We start from the raw sequence: 16,157 nt of genomic DNA on the forward strand, positions 1-16,157 counted from the left end.
TATCATTCAGGCTTTCGAAAAAACTGTCAACAGCTTCATGGGAAAGTTCCACTAAGTCGGAAATAGGGGTAACCATGCATTCGTGCGCATGATTGTCTCCATTGACATTCTGATTCGCATTGCTGACAGAAGGTCGTACCTGTTCGATGTTGCTTTCATCTTGAACTTCACTACTCTTCAATCGTAGTGGTGAAGATTCCAGGAATGCCGTCATCAGGATTGGCAGCCTTTGAGGGCAGCACAAAGCGTGAACCTTGGTAGGAACCAACAGTGTATCTGCATCCACTGGCGCATCCGATCGTAGCGTCAGACAGGTGTCTAACACGCATTCTTCTCCGCATAGCAGACACCTTAGTACAGGTAAAACACACCTTTGCCACATTGGTCGAAATGATAGAAACCAAGTCATGTTCAGGTCTCTAAGCTGGGAGAGTCCCAGGATTTTTGATATCCGGTCCCGGTATCCAATGGCTAGGATCGTATCTTCCATTGTCGCGAGAGTTTGATCTGTGACATGGGTTGCCATAACGAAAAATAAGGACTAGGAATAGGATTCCTGCAATTAGTCCCAGGATCAGGGGAAGTCCGCCAAAAATCGAATGGACGAAATCTGGAAAAATACCCAGTATGGCTTTGAATGGTGTTAATGCCATCGAAAATACTGTCTTAAATACCTTTGAGACCCCAGTGGTATCAGAAATATTTAAGATTTCGCTCAGGATTTCCGCGAAATGTACGGGGGAATTAGTCGATAATAATGTATGTATCTCTGCAGTCGTCCTTGCGACTTGTAGATCATACGTTTCTTTTGATGACGTGAGCCTTGTAGGCGTCTGAAGAAGCACTGTTTTCATTCTGCTTAAAGTATCTATTCGAATAGAAGTAATTTTCAAACTGGGCCATGCCCTTGCCTCCCTGTCTGGAAAGGAGCTGGGGAATAAAGAACGTCCACAGCACTTGACCTTCGCCGTTGTAGTTACTAGATAAGGAGTCCCGGGCATAAGACTGCAACATCTGCGGTCTACAATAAGAATGTAACTCCCATTATAGAGTCTTTGAAAGAATGGTTCTATTTCAGTTGCAGGTGCGCCTTGCTGGTGACATGAAAGGTTGTATGAATTCCCTTCACAGGCTCCATGCAAACTAATTCCGTTACACAGAAGCGTGCCGCTTAGTGACATAGCACAATTGTTGCCACTAAGAAACACTTTCTGTCCTTTATTACTGACACATGCATGTGAATAGGGCAGGTTCCAAGTTGTTTTAAGGTACCCTTTTCCCAATTTCTCGTACATGCCAGCCTGTATATATTTTTGGCAGTATTGAAACCTGAAGGTTGAGATTGGAATATTTATGATTCCGTGGATTATCCATTCACTGACAGGTCGTTCTGACATTGTCAACGGTAATCTTTCTAGTTTTTCAATGCTCAAGATTGTATAATCAGCACCCTTTTGCGCCATACCGATTTGTCTATCAGTAAGGTTAAAGATTTGGAATAGTGACGTTGTGTTGATTAAACGCCAAGGCACATAGCCTGAACGCAGATTTTGTAACGTCCAGCCAAGCTGTACAATGGAACGCAATTGTGACTGACCATGTTGTAATAACAGTAAGTCTTGCGATAATATATCGATTGCTGAAGACACAATGCTGTCCAATGAAAAAATTCTGGAGGACAGAGTCATTAACCCATTGTCCACTACAGAAAGTGATTTTTCCAAATTAATACGGTCAATTTCCCGTATTCTTTCTGCTGTCTCAATTTGAGTAACCTTCCAGGCCTCATTGTATGCTGCATATACAGAGGCTGCTATGAAACGCTTTTGACGCTGTTTGCGTGGTCCCAGTATGAAATCACGCAAGTCAGCACCATCAGTAAGTAAAGTTAGGTGTTGCTTAATTTCAGGCAGTGTGGAAGTCTGTAGCCATTGAAGGCATAATTTGCCCACACTGTAGGTTGTTATTATCCCTGGGTGATGTCTTTGGGGATATCTAGGGTCTGGCCTGGTCATTTTGAAACCCTGTGTTTTATTCAGGAATCTATCTTGACAGTTATTTGTATCTGTGGGCCAGATCAACCATTGTTTCCAATCAGGATGTGTTCTGTTTTGGTTTAATATATGGTTTACGTCTATCTCTTCATCTGTATCAGAGTTATTGCTAAACATTGTTGGCTTCGGAATAGACGGGTTATATAAATCTTTGATTATGGCTAAACCAAGACAGGTGGTTTGTTGAACAGTGTCATTTAAAAATATCATTTGTTCTGGGATCATGCAGGCTCTTAACAAAGCTTCTAAACCCTGTACTTGCCAATCTTTTGTACCCCAAACACTTTTCAAATCAACATTTTTGTCCCAATAATCAAATCCAAAGGTATTCATTTTTTCGAAGAATGAATCTGAATATATCAATTTTGTGTTGGTTATCATGGTTTTCATCCCTGTCTTGTTTGATAATTTAAAATAAAAAGTTTCAGCATTACTTGTGTTAAAACCTGAAAAATATGAATATTTGTCATAAATGGTTCTTGAGCTTCCTTTTGGAGGTGTAGCACAATGTTCCCATTGATTATAATTTAAAACATTTCTAGGTTGTGCAGATTTATGCAAAAAATGGTTACCATAATGGTTATAGCAATACATACTATCATAATTTGTAGAACCTTGCAAATAATCATGTTTTGTAAATTTAGCAGACATTACTAAGTCAGACATCATGTTGTTAATGCTTTCGAAGTCCCAATCATCAGCAAATGAGTTTGGTTTTGCAAAATCACTCAATGAGATCTTGATTTGGTGTGGATATTTCAGGATCTCGACCGGACCATAAATTTCATAGTCAGTGTTGTCCCAGGCTACCCCACCAGGTATCGGATTGGCTGTGAAGTTGGCTGAAGAAAGTTCTGAAGAAAGTTCTCTTTTCTCGACGTGTGAAGATGTGTGTGGTTTGAGGATCAAGTTGATGTTCTGACTTGCTGTGTCCATTTTAGCATATTTTCCCTCAATGAAGCGTCCCAAAGTAAATACCATGATGAGCCAAAGTATGAGGATAAATGCACCAAAACCCACCCAAAATTCAATCCATGGAGAAACCAGATATGTTTCTTTCAGATGTTTCAAAAGTTCCTTAGCTTTGTCTTTAAAGGATTTTGATGATGGCTGTGTCTTTGATTCACTGAAGCCGTCAGAGTGTGGTATATAAATAAATAATACCGGATCTATTTTTGGATGAATGAATGAATAACAGATAGCTCAATAAAATAAGAGTCAAGATTCGAGGTAGTAGGAGTTTCTGCAGGTTTATTACAGCATAAGGACAGGATCAGGACAACCTGCATAGGATGACCCAGCAGCTGCTGGGGCCGGGTCTGGGATGAGCGCGCTAACATTCAATAACAAAACACAGGCATATATACATAGCGCGAACACATAGCATTACATTGCAGTAGGCGTAGCAGTGGGTGGAGCAGAAGGCGTGACGCGTAGCAGTCGCGAAAGATAACAGTAAAAAGAGGTGTAACTGGGCGTATACGTAGACATGTGGTGCAAACGTAACAGAATATGTCATGAATGGGCGGAAACATAGGAGGGGGCTACCTAAGGAGCCGGGACCTCTAACCTAATGGTGCGCGAAAACTAGCAATGACGTGTTACTAGGAGAAGCTGGGGGCTATGAACTCTGTGTTAGGAGCAGAGACTAGAGTCTGGAGGGTCGGAGCGACATGTACCTAAACCCTATCTGGTATCTAATGTTTAGGGAACATGTTGATATGAACTAGAAGTCATGAGGGGAGAGGCTAACTTGACTCTAAGACTGGACCATGCATTATTCTACATGTAGTGCGTGATGAAGAATACTAAATGACCATTAAATACAGTATTTCTCTAACATGGAGACGAGAAGGCTAGACAATGACGGAAACTATTGATACAGTTCAGTAGCTTAGGAATGCAGAAGAGGAGGGCTGAACTGATAACTGGAACTATAACATACTTTTGGCAGACTCAGAGGCAGAGCCAAGCTGCACCGGGCACTGCAAGGCAGGAAGTAAGTGAAGGGTCGAGGATACAGGTGGGGGCTGTATCGCTCCTCAGCGAGGCTTTCAGGAGACAGGAGCTGAATCTGTGGTCCGGGCCCTTTTGAGGCCTGGAAACGGGGACTTTACAATGGAATAACGTGCACACTGGGAAACGTGGCAACATTACTTTACATAGGCCTGATGTTCGTAGTATTCACGAGGACTGGAAAATGACATACCAGAGGTGGACACAACTGTAATTGCGTCTTTAATCGGACATGGGGAATAACATATGCATATTGGTCATGCACACATAACATATGATGGATGAGGCGTAGGGACACAGAACATGGCAAAATTTACTTTTCCACATTCCCTCCTTGTCACTACGTTTCCATCAGGAAACATCAATTTTCATGATACCATCTATCATTTCATACAGTACCATTTGCTCGTCTCGAATTATCTGGGAACGGGATTTAGAACGGGGCTTGGGACTAGGAATACAAGAGGTAGCACACATGCTGCAAATCGCAGGGCCACATTGTATACAGAGGCAGCAGCTGAATATGATCGCTACTGCAATACCTAGAAAGGACAGGACTTTCCATCCCCATGCGGAAATTATATTCCAGAACCAACCGGACCATGTCCAGGTGCCTGGATCTTGGTGTAACAGATGGGCAATTTTATGGAGTCTGGTTATAGCTGAATAAACGGACGGCGCGTTATTTGGAATGAAAATGCAGCAACTAGATCCGATGACTCTACAGGCCCCGCCCCTATCGGCCAGTATGACGTCAAGGACGAGACGATTTTGCAAAACGACAAATCTCATAGCAGATTGTTCTTCGGTTAGGTTACCTAGAGCAGAGGCAGTCTCATTTACTACAGCTTCAAGGGTTCTTGTTAACCTACGGATCAGTTTACTATTCTGGACAGGTCCTACAAAGAAGAAGAAACCTTTATTGAAATCTGTATACTGTTCTAGAGTAGTTTCAGTATAATCGACAATTGGGGACTCCCTTCTATGTCTAATGTGTACTAGATGTGTGTTTCTGTGATAATCAGATGGGGCTAGAAAAACAGGTGGCAGTAGGAAGGCAATGTAACAGGTTCCCTCCCAATCGAGGGGCAGACGGACATATGCAGTTTGACCACAAATAAAATAAGAATGACGTGAAGCTTTGAAAATAGATTTCCCACTGTCACTATACTTGATAACAGTAGTACATTCACTATGACCTATGTGTACAGAACCATAACTACGGACACATAATTCGCCTTTGACAGGTAGTACTGAAATAGCAGGTAAGTCTGGAGTAGTATCAGACTGAACATTCAGGACCATGAAATTCGACGAATAATTACCTAAATTATATACTTCGTTTTCTAGATCTAAACCTGTTCTGTGGGGAAGACCTTGCTTGTCTGGAAAACATGTACCGTTAAGAAAAGACATATCTGTTGAGGATGACGTCAACGTGGACCATGCTCCACACGAACCATTGTGTGAGAATGGATAAGGAAAAAGTGGCAGAACTCCCTTCGGTGTCTGGAAAGGGGGGAGTCGACCACACACCCAACAATTTGTGGCATTGCTGGTCTGGTGTGAGTAATGTAACATACGGATAAATGTGTTGTTGCGCATAGCGAGGCGGTAAGAATATTCGTGAGGAGGCAGATCACTAAACGTGTGCTCTACTGTAGCATTAGCAGACATATTTACATGAGGAACTGGAAAACACAGGAAAAGTGCGTAGCTGGTGCAGGAAATCATTATGCTGAGAAACAATATGAAACTTAGAAAAACGATACATTGAAGTGAACTTCGACTGACTCTCTCACTATGGGGGTCTATTTTATACATGTCAGAAACAGTCTAACCGTTTCACCTAGGGGAGGACTTATACAATCAAACTGACTGACTTATTTTACTAGACCTTAATTTGAGCTTATACTCCTGTTGCGGAGTTTTCTCTAACAAGGGAGGGGTTGTAATAATGTCTTGTGCGGGACAGTCCTTTAAAACAATGTCTTGGCAATCTTTCGAATCCTGGAAATCCTTGGAAATGTTTTTGGAGACTGATTTCAATCCATTGAAAAGTTTTACATGAGAAAGGTGGACCCACCCCTTTCTGCCTTCCAACTTGACGGCAGTTCGGGTGGTCAAGAGGACCTGACGTGGCTCCTTCCAACGTGGTTCCAGCGGACTTGATCTGTCGAAATTTCGGACCATCACAAGGGAGCCTGGAACGACCTCATGCGGTGCCACCTCGGTATTGTCTGGAAATGCGGCGGCAACCTGTGAACGACATGAGTTGAGGGCAGACATCAAGGAAGCTAGGTAATCTGTCAGCATATTACATGAAACATCGGTAATACTTCGGGGTCTAGGAGTACCCCACATGTTAGGGGGGCGGCCGAATACGACCTCGTACGGGGACAGACCTGATCTGGAATGTGCGACCATGCGCATATAAAATAAAGCGACTGGCAGAGCTATTAACCAGTCCACACCTTTGTCCTTACAGACTTTTGCAATACGGATTTTCAGAGTCTGATTATGTCTCTCTACGAGACCGGCTGCTTCAGGATGGCGTACACAATGAAACTTCCACTGGTACCCTAACAAAAGGGAAACGTGTTTCATGAGTTCGGATGAGAATGGCTGACCGTTATCAGAATATACGACTCTAGGGAGTCCATATCTAGGGAAAAATTCACGAACCAACTGCTTGGCAGTGGTCGCGGCTGTGTAATCTGGGACTGGATATGCTTCTGTCCACCTGGACAAAGCGCATACAACTACAAGGACATACTTGAAACCTCGACATCGCTCCATCTGAATATAATCCATCTGGAGGACCTCAAAAGGGTGGTCAGGGGGCTGGAAACCACCTTGTTCCACCGGGACACTTTTACCTGGATTAAACTGACAACATATCATACAGGTACGGACTTTCTGCTTGGCTGCAGCTCGTAAATGCTTGTTGAACCAAATGTTCTGGATACTGTCTAACATAGCTTTTTCTCCTAAATGTGCTGGACTATGTGCGGTATTGATAATGACTTGAACCATAGAGTCGGGGAGAAACCATGTGGCTCTACCCTTCGTTAACCATCCTTGATCTGTCTGGACCCCTCCTTGTTCAGACCATTTCTTGATTTCATCGGGAGTAGCATGTAACTGTATATCTATGACATCTTGTGTAGGGTCCTTAACTGTCATGCATGTAATCGGATCTGGAGTATGTATCATGTTAACTGGAATGTCTGGAGTCTGTGCTGTAAGCTTGGCTGTGCGGTCTGCTAAATCATTACCTTGGGAAATAATGTCAGTAACTTTCGTATGTGCTTTACACTTCATGATAGCAATAGATGTCGGTAAATGTATGGCATCTAACAGGGCTTGAATAAGGAGACCATGCTGAATCTTGGTTCCATGAGAAGTCATGAAACCTCTCTCCTGCCAGAGCACTCCGAAGTCGTGTACAACTCCGAATGCGTAACGTGAATCTGTGTAAACATTAACCTTCAGGTTCTTGGCATGTATACAGGCTTGTGTCAGAGCGACTAGCTCTGCTGCTTGAGCGGACAGGGTGTCAATACGGTGTGTTTCAATAACTTCAGTGTCAGTAGTCACTGCATACGCGGCGACTAGTTCTCCTGTACTAGTTCTCATACATGAACCATCCACATAAAGTGTCAGGTCAGGATCTGGTAACGGAATATCTGTCAGGTCTTGTCTTGGCTTTGTCGTAATGTTAACTACTTCCACACAATCATGTGGGTCTGGATTTGAATTAACTGATGGTAACTGTGTAGCAGGATTCAGAACGTTGCAGCGTCTAATTTCTATGTGTGGCTGAAACAGTGTCAATTCATAACCTGTTAAACGTGCAATTGTCAAGTGCTGAGTTTGTGTTCGGTTTAAAAGAACTTCTACTGAATGTGGAACTTGTACGGTCAGGGAATGTCCTAAAACTATGGAATCACTTTGTCTGATAGCTAGTGCTGTGGCTGCAACTGACTTGAGGCACGCAGGCAACGCCTGGGCGACTGGATCTAATGTGCTCGAAAAATAAGCACAGGGCTTGTATTGTCCTGCTTGATCTTGTGTGAGAACAGACAATGCTGTACCTTCGCGTTCAGTAACAAAAAGTGTAAAAGGCTTACTATAGTTCGGTGTGGCTAGAACTGGAGCTTGACATAGGGCTTTCTTTAACTCATTGAAACTAAGTGTATGTTCAGATGTCCAAGGGAGGACAGTCGATACGGCTGCCTCCTGTGTCGTTAACTGTATCAGTGGCTTGGCTAGAAATGCATACTGGGGAATCCATTGTCTACAATAAGAAGTAAGGCCGATAAAGGCACGTACCTCCTTCTGGGTTCTGGGCTGGGGAAGACTCGCTATTAACTGGATACGGTCTGGTGTCAACTGCCTACCCCTCTTGGACAGCAAGTGTCCTAAGTATACCACTTGCTGGACACAGAATTGAAGCTTCGAAGGTGACACCTTGTGCCCCATCTCGGCTAGAAAATACAGAACTGTAAGTGATGCTCGCTCGCAAGCACGTTCAGAACGGGCTGTGATCAGTAGATCATCAACATACTGGAGCAGGGCAGTGTCAGTTGGCATGTGAATGTTGTCTAGTTGTCTCTTGAGTGCTTGACTGTAAATACTAGGGCTTTCTGTGAAACCTTGAGGAGCGCGTGTAAACATATAGCTCCTTCCATTTAAACAGAATCCGAAAAGAAACTGACTGTCTGGATGAATTGGAACACTAAAAAATGCATTCTTGAGGTCTATGACAGTGAAAAACATGGCTTCGGAATCAATGGCTGTTAACAGGGAAGAAATATCTGGGACAACTGGGTACTGAGGAATAATACATTTGTTAAGCTCTCGTAAATCAATCACTAATCGATATACTGGGGGTGCATTTGGATCAGTACGTTTCATGACTGGAATGATCGGAGAATTACATACATTGGAGTCAGTTTCTACAACTACTCCTTGGGCCATGAGCTCGTCAATAATTTTGGATAAGGCTGCTACAGCCTCAGGTGGCAATCTGTACTGCCTGATTCGTGGTAACACTACACCTGGCTTGAGAGTCACACGATGGGGTGTGATTTGCATGTAACCTACATCAGTTGGACCTTGCGCCCATAAATGCTGCGGAACATTAGACAATCTTGAATCAAAATCTCGTAATACATAGTGACCCTTAAAGTCACGTAGGAACAGACGTATTCCCTCTGGGGAACAGCAAATAACTGCACCTAATTCTTTCAGTGTCTTAATGCCTAACAGATTTTCTGGACATGACTTAGTAAGTAACAGATCAGTAGTACGGGACAATGGACCTACTTCTAGAGTGACTGGCTTAGATATCTCATTAACTATTGGTTTTCCTGAAAATCCAAGGGAAACATTTCTTGAGCCTGAGAGTGGAGCCCCTGGAACTTCGGCATGACTAATTGTGGTCCTACTTGCCCCTGTATCGATCAAAAACTTTCTGTCTTTCCCTAATACTTGACTGTGAACATAGGGACCTTCTTGATCTACAGGTATCTCGATGAGAGGCAAGCCTACCTCCCTCTCTAGGCTGTTTCATGAATATGACTGATACTCTGGATACTCAGACTGTGCATACTGGTACATCTGTGATGTAACGTGCTGTGTTGTAGCAATAGGCTGCGGTACTGTAACTGTCTGTTGTGCATTCTGTGGCTGAGGAATCTGTGAAACTTGTTCTTGTCTAGGCGGACGTGGTCTTTCTTTAGTCTTACCAGTAGCTATATTATGTTTCAGAACTGCACACTCGTTTATAAAATGACCTGGCTGTTTACAATAATTGCAGTTCCCTCTAACGGGAGCTGCAGGATGACTGGCTTGATTCGGACCCCTCTTCTGACTGTCTTGAGGAACAGATTGTGCAACTAGCACTTTCATTTTCGTGTCTTTCATACGTTTTCTCTCGTGTTCTTGCTCTTCCCTGATTCTATTCTGGTGGTACTGGAGCATCTGGAGCATCTGGGACGGAGTATTTGCTTGCCAGGTGCTTTCGACTTTCAAAACTCGATTTTTAATTTGTGGGCTTGAATTCTCGACTAATTTAGTAACAAAAAGGTGAGGGTATGACTCACTACTTGTCTTGAGACCACTGTTGATACTAAAACATTTTTCGAATCTAGAATAAAAATCACTAATATCTTCATCTTGTTTCTGTTTACAGGCTGAGATTGCATCCCAGTCTTCTTTCCTAGTTGTCAATAATCTGGGTAAAACTTGAATCAGTAATTCTGGTAATTCTTTACATTTATCTCCAAGACCGGTACCTGGTACTCGTGCCTTGTCTTCAGCTTCTAGAGCTGCCCAATCGATCTTTTTCTCTCCCACCTCCCATTCTTTTTCCTTTAACTTTTCATACACCCCTGCGGGTAACAGGACCTTTAACATTTTAATGATATCTGGGTAAGTGTATTCTCCCATACGGAGCATGTCTTTTAATTCTCTATGGAACCCTGCTGGATCTTTGTCATGACAGGGAATTAATTTCTTCATTTCAAGAAGTTCCATCTTTGAAATTGGAGTGTATACAAACACTCGTTGCATTACGCCACCCGCCCCTTGGACTGGGTGGACTTCTCGTAACGGATTCTGTCTGTCTATGTAGAATGGCTTACTTTCTGGGGGTGAGACATGAACAAAATGCGGGTTCAGAAACGTTCTATATTTGTGGCGCTGTTCTAGAATGACACTAATTAAATCGGTACCTAGACCTCTCCATCTATACTGGAGTAACTCGTTCAGGATATCATGTAACGGGCCTGGATCAGAGTGTTGACCCTCATACAGAGTGATGAGGTACTGGATCATATACATACCCACCAGTCGTTGCTCGGCTGGGGGCAGTTTCAGAAACATTTGTGCCACTATTTCGTCTGGAAAAGTGGTAGAATCAGTAATCCATCGGACTGCTGATCGGGCTAGTTCTTGTTCATGCATGGTACTTAATTCACTGTAACCGACTCGTGATTTCAGAATGTGATCGGTAGCTTGAAATACTTGTTCTAGAGAACCTTGTTCTGGTGCTAGATGAAAAATAGACTTGGGTTCTAGACGTAAATGGCGATCTGGAAATCTGGATTTTCCTACATACGCTATTCTGGCGGGATTCTCGTTCTCTTCCTCTTCAGGATCAGAGATACTTTCTTTCTCGCTTACTTGTGCTGCTTTACGCTGGTCGTGTAACCTTATTATTTCTTTACGAATTTTCTTGTACATACTCTCCATGGCACTGACGGTCTTGTGCTTACCCTCGGCTATATTATCACTCCACCTTGTCAGGATTCTCATTTCGGCGGGATCTTTAGACGGGTAATCTTGTTCTCTTATTAGACAATTGATCAGGAACTTTAATATCATGAGCTGAATCTCGGCTTTCCTTTGAGACATAATCTCGCCAATACTTTCTGGATCATCCCCTGTACGGATGAAACGATATATTCTGTCTAGATCTTCTTTCATATTCGGCAAGGTGACTAGATACTCGGTCACTCTCCTTACACGTAAGGAATATAAAACCATAGTATATTCGCCTGGAACTGGATCATAGACACATTCGTTAAGGGCTTGCCTGATTTCTGTGACAGACTTATTACTTTTAGGAGTACGCTGTGATGCTTGAGCATGTAATTCGAGTGCCGATAAACGCTTGTGTGGCGGCGGGGTTTGAGGAGTAGCTCCTCCTGCGGCCCCTAAACTGGAGTCGTCTACTGAGGCTCTACGTCCTGGCAGAGTGGGAAATGGAACTGTAGGCTGGACCGGGGGTACCGTAACAGGTACTCCGGTGTCCGGAGGAGCATGAATTACCTGGTTTACAGGGACTGGCGGAGCGCGAACAGGATTGGCATATTCGGGGACTGTGTCGTCCAAATAGGACGAAATAAAAATATCAGCTGCGGTCGGTTTGTGACGTAGCTTGGTCGGAACTAATGGTGGCGGGAAATTACTGGATGCCTCTGGGGTCGCTTTTGGTACACCTTCGGCAAGAAGAGGATACATACCCTTAATAAGGGCATGCCTCTGTCTGTCTGACTGTTCGGCTTTGACTTGTTCACCTATCTCGATTAATTCTCTTTCTTGGGCTCGTTCCTGGGATTCTCTACTTAATTCTGACTTTCTGACTTCCTTTTCCGTTCTTCTATGCGCTTCCTTACGCCATAACTCGATGGCATCTTTCTGTGACTGTCTGGCTTTCTTTTTCCATAATGCTTCTTCTACTCGCATGATACATTCAGCATCCCATGTACCCGATACGGGCCATCTATACTTTTCTTCTAACTGTTTGGTATACTCTACCCATAAATCTAGATACATTATGGCGCTTATGCCATGTTTCTGATACATAAAATGACCTGGACTGTCCCTAGGCGGGACAGGAACTGCTTCCTCTAACAGACCCTTTCTAGTTTTTAACTGACGTAACTTGGAAAATATAGGCATGACTGAACTGTAATCTGGACACAATACAATACACAATAAAAACACGAAATCACATCGCACTCATACCACAACAGTAAAATACATGAAGAACATTATAAATAACAGTTCGAACAGAATTTTACCTGGAATACTGAGAACAGAAATAGAACAGATTTTCTCGAGAACGGAACAGACTAGAGTTACTGGATGCACTGCTGTAACAGTACGGAACATACCGGTCCCATAAAGGGACACATCAGGACCCGTATCCACCTAGGTGAACACTTCGTTTGTGAGTCTGGGCACCACCAACCCACGGACCAGGAGTCAATTTAGATTGGTCCTGTCTAGATACTACCCCAGCAATGGTACTCACCGGGCAGCACGGAACGGAAGGCCTCGGACTGGACTGGACGACGGACGACGAACTTCGGACTTCAGTTACAGGTGGGCCTCCGGATACCTCGGACCTTGGACTCTCGGCTTGGGCTCTGGTCGGGACTCGCCGCGTTCCTCCACCGTCTCGTTCGGATGCTGGACCGCCTCCTCCGTCTCCTCCGTGGGCCTGAGGGATACTTGAGCAGAAATATCTGCCACTGCGCAGAAGAGTTCCGTCACGACTGCAGAGGGTCAGGGGGTCGGCGTGGCTTCACCGACGCGTGGGGAAAGGGCAAGTCCCTATTCGGGCGCCATTATGTGGTATATAAATAAATAATACCGGATCTATTTTTGGATGAATGAATGAATAACAGATAGCTCAATAAAATAAGAGTCAAGATTCGAGGTAGTAGGAGTTTCTGCAGGTTTATTACAGCATAAGGACAGGATCAGGACAACCTGCATAGGATGACCCAGCAGCTGCTGGGGCCGGGTCTGGGATGAGCGCGCTAACATTCAATAACAAAACACAGGCATATATACATAGCGCGAACACATAGCATTACATTGCAGTAGGCGTAGCAGTGGGTGGAGCAGAAGGCGTGACGCGTAGCAGTCGCGAAAGATAACAGTAAAAAGAGGTGTAACTGGGCGTATACGTAGACATGTGGTGCAAACGTAACAGAATATGTCATGAATGGGCGGAAACATAGGAGGGGGCTACCTAAGGAGCCGGGACCTCTAACCTAATGGTGCGCGAAAACTAGCAATGACGTGTTACTAGGAGAAGCTGGGGGCTATGAACTCTGTGTTAGGAGCAGAGACTAGAGTCTGGAGGGTCGGAGCGACATGTACCTAAACCCTATCTGGTATCTAATGTTTAGGGAACATGTTGATATGAACTAGAAGTCATGAGGGGAGAGGCTAACTTGACTCTAAGACTGGACCATGCATTATTCTACATGTAGTGCGTGATGAAGAATACTAAATGACCATTAAATACAGTATTTCTCTAACATGGAGACGAGAAGGCTAGACAATGACGGAAACTATTGATACAGTTCAGTAGCTTAGGAATGCAGAAGAGGAGGGCTGAACTGATAACTGGAACTATAACATACTTTTGGCAGACTCAGAGGCAGAGCCAAGCTGCACCGGGCACTGCAAGGCAGGAAGTAAGTGAAGGGTCGAGGATACAGGTGGGGGCTGTATCGCTCCTCAGCGAGGCTTTCAGGAGACAGGAGCTGAATCTGTGGTCCGGGCCCTTTTGAGGCCTGGAAACGGGGACTTTACAATGGAATAACGTGCACACTGGGAAACGTGGCAACATTACTTTACATAGGCCTGATGTTCGTAGTATTCACGAGGACTGGAAAATGACATACCAGAGGTGGACACAACTGTAATTGCGTCTTTAATCGGACATGGGGAATAACATATGCATATTGGTCATGCACACATAACATATGATGGATGAGGCGTAGGGACACAGAACATGGCAAAATTTACTTTTCCACAAGAGGAATCATCGAAGTTGATGAAGTAACCGGATGCAGTTCTGTCAATTGTTCCAATTGGTTCAGGATTTCTGTTTTTTGCATTTTCACTTGGTACTTCAGTATAGATTGGTGTGTCTCTGCTAAATGTCTTTATTTGGGTTTTCAGAGGTCTGAGTTCTATTGCATTGTTGCATAGTCCTTCTTGTTCTTCTTTAGGCGTTTCAAATGTGATGAGCCTTTTTGTTAGGACCTCTGTGCTGGTAGCAAACCTTGGTGTTCTGCTACTTATTGGGAGTCCACTTGGCCTACTGTTTGTTATCGGCCACATGTTGTGGTTTTACCAGGTCGATGGATACAACTCGGTTCTCCTTTTTTCCAGCAAGTGGCGGTAGTACAACTGATCTTGTCCCGTTGACAGACAAGACAGGAACTGCTTTTCTGTAAGAAGGCCCAAATTCCTTCTTTACCGCGATCTTCTCCCTGACTAGATCCCCGACTTTTGGAATCCAGACAGGTCTTGCTGGGACAGGTGGTGATTCTTCAGTGGTCGTTGGCTGTTGTTTCAACTGTATGTTGCTCAGGTCTTTTCTTGTTTTGTTTAAGTCCTGCAAAATAGCCAAACGGTCTTTGACATCAAAGGTTTTTTCTATTACCACTGAAGTCTGACTATCAAGGTCAGAGATCAACATCCTAGTTCCGAATAATAATTCGTACGGACTGAATCCCTTCAGAGAATTTCTTGGCAAGTTATTTAGACTACGTTGGACACTTATTAGATGTTTGACCCACCCAGCTCCCGAACCTAATATCCTTTCCATTATAGATTGCTTTCTGCCTTGGTTTTTTCTTTACACCATCCCGTACCCTCAGGAAGGAAGTGAGAAGATTCCCGCTGGACTGTGCTCATTTGGCCATGTTTCCCCCCCAGGCTGGATTGCCTGAGTGAAAACAATGGTCGAACGTAGCATGCTCTTAGCGTATATGCCATTTAGACTCGCAAATCTTTGTATAACAGTCCGGACGTCAGCCGAGTGCTGAGGATCTACATTATAAGTGGAAACTAGCCTGTATATGTTAATCGCAAGCCATTCTTTTTGCTGGTAATATTATCTGCCTTGATACGACGAGGTATTAAACTGCTTCTCTCCCCACTGCGATCTCTGTTGCAGTTTGGGCAGTTTTTTACAAACATGGTGTAGTGCAGGCTCATGCCTGGCCACCAGTACCGTGATTGTAATTCTTCCAGAGAATCTTTTAATTTAAGGTGTCTGAGACCCTCGCCCATGTGTGCGTCTGCGATTAACAAGTTTCTCCTGTCCATGTTTGGAATCACTCTATCCCCCACTCCAGGGATTCGAGCAAAAGGGACGGAGTTTGCATCGATTATGTATGTATAATTGAGTGGATAGTTGATCGGTAACGCTGAGCAGTCGCCTTTTAATGACGTTTTCACCGCCAGCAATGTTTCACCGTCAATGTATTTTAATGTACGCTTTTTTCGAACTACGGGAGCCGGTTTAGTGGCTGCCGCTGCGGCTGTTTCAGCCAATGAATTCCCTACAACGTGAACGCCATCACGTTGATGACTCAGTGAGTGAGTCACGTGAGTCTTTGGTAGTTCTTTTTGTAAAAGAGCTATTTGTTCCCAGAGCAGTTTCTGTTTTATTTGTGCATCTGTGTCATCTTTGTAACCGTTTTGAATCCATGTCTGCAAATCGCTGTTATATGATTTGACGCAGTAATATGAATCTGACACTAT

The sequence above is a fragment of the Lissotriton helveticus genome, chromosome 10, assembly GCF_964261635.1.
Source record: "Lissotriton helveticus chromosome 10, aLisHel1.1, whole genome shotgun sequence".
NCBI lineage: Eukaryota > Metazoa > Chordata > Amphibia > Caudata > Salamandridae > Lissotriton > Lissotriton helveticus.